Source organism: Rhinolophus sinicus, chromosome 1 (assembly GCF_057876585.1).
Source record: "Rhinolophus sinicus isolate RSI-liver-muscle chromosome 1, RSI-T2T, whole genome shotgun sequence".
NCBI classification, from domain to species: Eukaryota; Metazoa; Chordata; class Mammalia; order Chiroptera; family Rhinolophidae; genus Rhinolophus; species Rhinolophus sinicus.
In genome coordinates, this window is record NC_142501.1 from 105,659,683 (window position 1) to 105,668,596 (window position 8,914).

At 44.9% G+C, this 8,914-nt stretch overlaps 1 protein-coding gene across 1 annotated transcript in view; it reads right to left on the bottom strand.

Moving 5' to 3' along the window:
* LOC148759163 (ankyrin repeat domain-containing protein 26-like) overlaps positions 1–8,714 on the bottom strand; it is a 101,446-nt gene extending 92,732 nt beyond the window's left edge. Inside the window, exon 1 of the mRNA XM_088799965.1 lies at positions 8,207–8,714. The gene's annotated coding sequence lies outside the window, so the exon portion shown is untranslated. The remainder of the gene's footprint in view (positions 1–8,206) is intronic.
* Positions 8,715–8,914: the final 200 nt, after the last annotated feature.

The window sequence follows — 8,914 nt, forward strand, 5'->3', positions numbered from 1 at the left end:
GGGACACAATTCAGCCCACCACAGAGGGAATAGTAGTTTTCTATTACAAAGTTTGTGTGGATTAGGAGTTCACGCACAGGTAAGATCAGGGTGTCATCGGGCTGAAATCTGGGGCTGTGGTTCTCATCTAAAGATCCTCTTCCAAGTTCACTGGTTGTTGGCATAATCGAATTCCTTGTGGTTGTAGGGCTGAGGTCCCAGTGTTTTTTCTGTCTGTTGGTCAGGGGTCAGCTATATCTTCAAAGTCAGCAGGAGCACATTACTCCGATGCTTCACCTTGTAAAGGCTTGCCTGGTTAAGGCAGGCCCTTCCAGGAATCTGTTTTGATTTGTTCAAAGTCAACTGGTTAGTAATCTAGTCATGGGAATAACATCTCATCATATTTCCAAGTTCCACCCATACGCAAGGGGTGGGAGTCATCTTAGAATTCTGCCTACTACAGAAGAAGCTTCTTTTAACCCCAGGAAGATTTAGAATTAAAGCATGCGTTAAATCTTTAAGAGTTATGTGTTTTGACTTTTTTTTTTTACGTTAAGGAGTGTGCATATTTGGTATTTATGTAGTTGCAATGTTTAAGAAAATTTGCCTAATTGGACCAAGAAGTCAGCCTTATAATTCCCATCTAAAATCATCTAATTGTAATCTGACTGTAAATGTATTTAAGTTGAAACATTCTAGTATCTTCAATGTTAGGAGAATTTAAGAATGAGCCCTTTTCACAGTTACTATATCGTGTCTGAGTTCTTTATACGGTTGAGCTTTTCTGAGTTGAAGGGATGCCATTTCTGACTTCTTCCATCTGCGCAGAGAAATCTGTAATCTTCACTGAGGTTGTAGCTAACTTCTTCAGCCTTGATTAGATTCTTAATTTTTAAAGCTTTTTTTATCCTAATATCTGCTATCTATTTCCTGACCCTAGTCCAGGAGAGTGGGGCCTGGTGGGGCGTGCTCAAGGAAGACTTTCTTTCTTTTTTTAACTTTTATTTATTTTAAGTGTGTTTTTCCAGGACCCATCAGCTCCAAGCCAAGTAGTTGTTTCAATCCAGTTGTGGAGGGCGCAGCTCACAGTGGCCCATGCAGGGATCGAGCCGGCAACTTTGCCGTCAAGCATACCGCGCTCTAACCAAGGGAGCTAACCGGCAGCCCCAAGGAAGGCTTTCTTAAGGAAATGATGTTTCATCTGAGACTGGATAGATGAGTCAGTTTGGGCCAGGCAGGAGAAGTGGGGAAGAGCATTTTGCTGACTGACTCACTCATTCTGAGTTCCAGCTCTGGGGCAGCAGCTCGAAAGGCGCCAGGGACACACAGGGAGGAAGCAAATCATCTGGCTGCAGAGCGAGAGCCCGAGGGGCAGCCTCCCCACAGCAGAAGCGCTGGCAGAAACCATGGATTCCTCGCTGAGCCCTTCCCTCACCCACTGTCCAGACTCAGGCAGGTGCAACATCTGAGCTTCCACCAGCTTTGATCCTTATGATTTTAGAAGGCGAGTAAGGCAGGTGTTATCCGTTTTTCAGATGAGGACACCGATACTCAGAGAAGTGAAGCAACTATTAAATGGTGGCGAGAGGATCTGAGCCCAAGTCTTGAGACTGCTGGCTGTCTTTCCTGCTTAGCTGCCAAACTCTTAACGATCATTTTTATGGCTTATCATCGAAAAGCTTGTCTTTTTACAAAAAGCATCTATTGCATGAAATAGTATGCAAAAAAATTACTCTATTGTTGCAAATTACTGATTAAGATGTTATCTGTGACAAATGAGGGAAAGTAAAAGAGGAACCCATTCAAATGTCAGAGATCTGGACCTAGAAGAACTGGGACAGAAAACAGAAGTTTCCCCCCGACCCCCAAAAAACTCATGAATTTTATTTTTTCTTGACCTGAAATCTGCCAGTCAGATCTCCCAAGGGTTTCTCTCAACTCCTTGGCTTCCAATGGGCCATTTTTGTGATGTTGGGGAGACAAACAGTCAACTGCCAAAAAACCTGGGAAAGAGTTTTCAGCCTCAGGTGCTGAGGGAAACGCAACGGAGCAACTGACCTGAAACTTAGTCAAAGAGACACTGAAAGTAGGAAAACCACACCTCCAAAACCATCTTGGAGTCTGGGGGCTGTACCCTCCCAAAACTGAATAGATGACAATCAGAATGGGGGGGGGGGTGGCAGGGCAGAGGAAGTCCACTTTGGATCATATGGAAGAAGTCTAGCTACCCTGAAGCAGCCATGTGCATGGAGTGGGAGGTATACAGGGGGGAAAGAGCCCACGGAGCCCCAGCCCTTTGAGTCTTCCCAGGTTTTGAGATGCCATCTGACTGCCGAAAGAATTCAGTCAAGAACCGCCAAGCAGAGCCCGACTAACTCCCACATTCATGAGCAAAATAATTGTTACTGTTTTGTCAAAAGTTCAGAAATAACAGAAGTAAAACCAACAAATCACCAAAGTAGTGATTAGTAAAAGGTTATTGGGTTCACACCAAAAGACAGTTTGCAAAGTAAGAACATTTCAAACCCAAACATGGAATATTGCTATAAATCTCACAGCTTATAGAGTGAGAAAGCAGTGACTGTTCTTCACAGGGATTGGTTATTACATTAGAATTTTCTTAAATGACAGGGAAATAGGTCAGCAGTTACCTCATATCAACCTTGGGAAAGAGTTCAAGTTTTGCTTCTGATTTCCAGAGGCATAAGCAAGAAATAAACCAGGTCAAGTTAGACTTGCAAAATCAGCTAAATTAAGCTTTGCTGGTATGACTAAACTAATTTTATCTGCTCAGGGAATTTTCAAGGTTGGTCTCTGTTTGTTTTTTATTTTAACAGTTTTAAGCCAAAAATTGTGTGGTTGGGAGGGGGGTTGTTATACAGCAATAGATAATTGGACAACTGTTAACCTCCGCCATATCCCAAACACACACACACACACACACATTTGATGATTAAGAAGCATTTATTGATTGATTTCAATGAGAGAGCCACTGTTCTATGCTCTGTAGCTATAAAGCTGGGGTAGAGATGGGGGTGAGAATCTCAATACGTGATTTCTCCCTAAGTCGCTTACAGAATAGAAAGAAAAAAGATCAAAACAAACAAACAGAACAAAGCCCCATGGGTGCAAGGTTGTAAGCACAGCAATCAAAGCCTGCTAATGTTATTATAGACACACAGGGATGGGGCACCCAACCCAATCTGAAGAATGGCTGGAGGAGGTTTCAGCTGAGCTGAGCCTCAAAGAACAAAAGGATAGAAGCCAGGAACAGAGGAAGGGAATGGAAGTGGGCAGACAGCATGAGAAGGGTAGCAAGGAAAGACATACACGCAGTGTGACAGGGACAACACTGCAAGGTGACTGGAAATGACACGGGTGCGGTGGGCATGAATGCGTAAGCTGGTAGGAGATGGGGATCGAATCTCCCAAGGGCATCTCAGCAGGGTACCAGCATGGTCAGGTCTCAGTTTGGAGCAGACCTCTTTGGCATTGGCTATGGAATGGCTGAGGCAAAAGAAGGTCGGAACAAGACGCACAGGTTGAGAAAGCATCAATGGGAGCTGGGGCCAGTGTGCGTGGGAGCTGGCTTTTATCATCTCACAGAAGACAATTAAGTCCCCAGGAATTTGGGGGAGAGACTGTGAAACCTTGGATAGCTTGAAATCATCCACAGTAGGAATATTTGCTCTACAGAAATTAATAATTGCTGTAAAGCAAGGCTTCCCTCCAGAGCAGGTGGTTAACCATTTACCAGCACATCACTGATGGAAGTAGAAATGCTAATAGATTCCAGAAAAGTTAAGAAGTAACAAGGGGCAAGCCTTGATGATTAATTCACTATGGGGGAAGAGTCAGAGGTGCTTCCAAATTTCTAATGTATACAAATGGGTGAATGTGAATGACGTAAGTTGCGATGGAGAATAGCAAGGAGAAGACAGTTTGGCCAAAATAATGAATTTCGGGGTTGTAACATGTTGATTTTGAGATGCCAGCAAGCAATTGATTACAGACATCTGAAGCTTGGAGGAGGGTATGCGAAGGCCATGAGGGTCAGTGAGATTGTCCAGGGTGGGGAAGGAGAGCATAGAAGCATTAAGCATTAAAGGGTGCTGAGGGGGAGTGTCAGGAACACAAAGATTTCAGCTATGAGCGAGCTCTCAGATGGGGCATTCGGAGCAGCGGGGAAAGCACAGAGCATGTGATCACAGGTATCAAATGCAGCAGAGAGGGTCAATAAAATAATTCAACGGTAAGTACCTGTAAGTGATGCGTCCCATTTCACCATCTTGAGGTATAAAAAGTGGCATTTCGGGGCCGGCCCGGTGGCTCAGGTGCTTAGAGCTCCATGCTCCTAACTCCGAAGGCTGCCGGTTCAATTCCCACACGGGCCAGTGGGCTCTCAGCCACAAGGTTGCCAGTTCAATCCCTCAAGTCCGGCAAGGGATGGTGGGCTCTGCCCCCTGCAACTAAGATTGAACACGGCACATTGAGCTGAGCTGCCACTGAGCTCCCGGATGGCTCAGTTGGTTGGAATGCGTCCTCTGAACCACAAGGTTGCCGGTTCAACTCCTGCAAAGGATGGTGGGCTGTGCCCCCTGCAACTAGAAAAATGGCAACTGGACCTGCAGCTGAGCTGTGCCCTCACAACTAAGACTGAAAAAGGACAACAACTTGACTTGGGGAAAAAAAAAAAAAAAAAGGTCTGGAAGTACACAGTGTTCCCCAATAAAGTTCTGTTCCCCTTCCCCAATAAAATCTTTAAAAAAAAAAAAGTGGCATTTCTTTAGTATTCAAACACCCAATCCTCTAATTATCAACCACCCATCCTAACATTCTTAGGGTTTCTACCTCATATAAAGTCAGACATGCTTACACGGTGTAGATATCTGTCCCAGAAAATGAATATATTACATTCTATTACCATGTTTCCCCGAAAATAAGACCTATCCAGACAATAAGCTCTAATGCATCTTTTGGAGTAAAAATTAATATAAGACCCAGTCTTATTTTACTATACTATAAGACCAGGTCTTATCTAACATAATATAAGACTGGATCTTATATTAATTTTTACTCCAAGAGACGCATTATCGCTGATTGACCAGCTAGGTCTTATTTTCAGGGAAACACGGTAGTTCTGTTTCTCTGAAGAACCCTGACTAATACAAACAAAAAGCCTAAACTGAAATTAAGTTAATTTGGTGACTACTGAAATAGGACACCAAACACAATGAACCAAAAGGAATTCACGTTTTTTTTAGAGCTAGACGGAAGCTAAGAGTTCACCTGTCCTGGCCTCTTTACCTCCCTGATAGAGAGGTAAGTCCCAGGGTACTCTGCCCCTTCCTGCGTCTCAGGCTGGGCCCAGGTAGCCTGACACCCAGGCCTGTGTCCCCCACTCCACCAGGGACTTCTGAGAAGAGAGATGTCTCATTGTGGAAAAAATAAATGAGATGGAAAACAGACAAATCACGTGTGTGTCAACACTGACAGGTGAATTATTTAATTAGAAGCAAGAACCTATGCAGAAAATGAAGTACTGAGACTATTTCTCACTCCTCAAACATACATAGAAGATAATGACAATACTTTTCAGACCATGACAAAGAATTGTGATATCATGATTATTTTTCCAAATCACTGGCTCTGGCTAATTAAGACTTTAACAGAAAATTTTGCTCCAAGAACTCAACAGTTTTACAGCAAAAGAGGGAAACAAAGATTTAATGTTAACTCCATGTTCTGCCTTGATTTGATAGAAAGATGGCAGGCACTAAGAGAGCTTCTCTGTATACGCAATGGGAAAGGAGTAGGAAGCCATTAATAAGTAGTATTATTACTATGGTATTCCTATTTAATATTCACAGAGGACCAACAATCCCCTAAAGGATAAATACCCAACTCCTTCCCAATGAGTTTATTGTTTCATGATTTAGGGACATAGGATGAAGGAGAGGAACAAGGACCACACACACACACACAAACACACACTCTCTGGCGTTTCATAAAGCGGTGCCATTTTCCCTGGGATTCAAGATACTTGGCTGAATCTGCTGCAAATTGGCGGCAGTTGAGAGTCTACTCCCAGAGCCTCTTTCTGATGGAGGCCTCGACTATACACCTCACTCCTCATACTGTACAGGCAGATGCTGCATATCAGTAAGAGGAAATCAGTCTGAGTCCCTCTTTCCAATTCATTCAGGTGTATATCTAGAAGTGGGATTGCTGGGTCATGTGGTAATTCTGTTGAACTTTTCGAGGAACCCATCCTCAGAATATTTGGAGTCAATGGTGAACTGAATCTAAAGCTCAAAGGAAGCCCAGACCAGCTCAGCTACTGAGTAGATGTTGGCCCAACAGGAGAAGGGACATATCCTTTCTGGGACAATATGATTATTTACCTCAGGCTCTAATGTTCTTTTTGGTGTTTTTCTGCAACTCGACTGAAGTATAATTTACATGCCACAAAATTCATCCATTATAACTGTAAACTCAGTGATTTTAATTACACTAATAGTTGTGCAGTCATTACAATCCAGTTTTAGAATATTTTCATCACCCCAAAAATACCCTCGAGCTTGTTTGCAGTCAAAGCTACTCCCAGCACCAGCCAAGCCCAGGTCTGCTTTCTGTCTCTGTTTCCCTTTTCCAGACATTTCATATCTATATATATACAATCATGGTCTAGGTAGATCTTTTGGATCTGGTGTCCCAAGTATGAATATTAGTTTACTAGCTCAGATGTACATAAAAATATTACATAGCTTTACTTTCCACTCATCCCGTGCCAGTAGGGATGTAGGGAGATCCACTGTCAGGCATCACTGCGGCCTGGAGTGGAGGTTCTCCTTCTCTAGGGTCTTGCAAAAATCTAGAAGGGCCTTCAGTACCATTGGAATCAGGACCACTTGTTCTTCAGCCCATTAATCTTGCTGCTGATACCCTCATTACCCAACACAAGGGTTCTTCTAAGGAGAAGGCAGGCTGCTCTATTATTTCCAGTGACAAGTGTGGACTCCAGAATCTGCCAAAACTGTGGGGCCAGGTTCTCTAGATCTAATAGATGCATCACACAGCTGTGTGACACCAAGAGCTTGCCTGGTGCGGCAGGGGCTCAGGAGACCACCAATCCCCACCCCTTCCACTCTAGAGTAGTCATTCTTCTCTCCAACTGCTGAAAAGCCCCCTACCCCATCCAGCCTATCTCCCCTTTCCCCACCATGACACCTGGGATATATAAGGTGTTTAGTGAGAATGAGCTCTCTCAAAAGGATGGTGCAAATGCCCTTGAAGTAGGAAACACAGGGATTAGCTGCCTTCTTCAAACAGAAGGAGCTAGGGGGTGGGGAGGAGCACAGAGATCATTTACATAAACGAAGGAGTACCTCCCTAAATACCCTACCACAAAACCACATCAGCGAACAGCTAAAAGCAAGGTACAGTTTCAGTTTTCTTAGGGGCACTTAGAGTCCATCTACTCGTGGAAGTGTGACAGAGGAATGAGGTACCGCCTGGACTAGTCAGGCTGAGAAACAAAGCCGGCTCTAACACTAGCAATCTAATAATACAATTAACACTGCACCAGGCATTGTTCTGAGCATTTTACATGCATTCTTCCTTTAATCCTCACCAGGACACGAGGCAGTAGGTGCTGTAGATTTCAAGCCTTTGCAGCAAGCTCTGATTCAGAATTCAGAATTGTTTGGATGTTAGCAAGGTAACACATGCCTGTAATTTATATAACATAACTCCCCAAGAGGATCTGAAGCACTTCTCATACAAACTAGTCAATGTGCCTTCAGGGAAACAAATAATCACAAGTGGTCTAAAGCCTGTAAAAGGCTTTATGTACATCAGTTTAGGCCAGGTTTTGTCTTTAAGTGAATTAAGAAAGGGTTTGGTTCTCGGAACTTTTTGTTATTAGGGATCCGTAGTCCTGCCCCCATTTTACAGAGAGCGAATGAGGCACAGCACCAGCGTGTAATTTGTCCAAGGTCACATAGCTGCATAGTAAGAAGTGGTGGAGGTGCTCAATGCCTCAGAGGCCCTTCCTGCTGGGAGCAAGGAGGTGGAGAGAAAATTCCCTTGACCACTTTCTGTACCAGAAACTCATCCCCAACCTTCCCACTCTGTAGCATGGGCAGCATTGCATATGAGCTTCCTCCAGTCCCACCCCCTATCCCCTCCCCCCTCCCCAGCTTCTCTCATACTCAGTTCATCTTACCTTACTATGGTTTAAAATAGAAGAAAGCCCAGTGGAGTGTGACTCAGCCCAGGCACGCCTACCAGGCCCAGGAGGGGCGCTCTGGAAGTGAGTCTGGGGGCAGTTACTAACTCGCTAGCTGCCCCTGCTCTGCTCCCGGGGGTTAACCTCAGGGTGGTGTGAAGGGCCAGGCAGGAGGAGCCGGCCCGGAGCAGGCGGTCTAGATAGCGAAGCAGAATCCTGCGGGATCTTTCCAGGATGCCAGGAAAGGGAGCATATGCCTCTTGCCACTTGTATTAGGATTCCCCCGCATCCCCGTGTCTGCGGCTCATTTCCATCTCATCAGTGAGCAGCGTGGATGCTCATCCACACGCTGCTTATTCCCACTGATTTCAGCAGCGTCAGCTCCTTCATTCCAAAATCAAGGCTTCCAGGTATGACGTCCTTCTTGGTCTTCAGCGCAAACCGGCTCCCAGACACTCTTCCAGACCACCTGCAACCCCGCCCTAATCGCTGTTTTCCAGTCTTGCTCGAGGGTCCCATTGCCTGCCTGGTGCTCCGACCGCTGAGATCAGATGACTTCTGCGTCAGGTGTGCTCGTTCCTGCTCACCGTGCTTAGACTGCAAACTCGTGCGGTTCTCCCTCCTTCCTCGTCTTGTTTCCTTCCTTTTAATTCTGACAAATCCGGAAGCATCTTCCCTCCTCTGGTCCAGTAGAGCAATACCCCT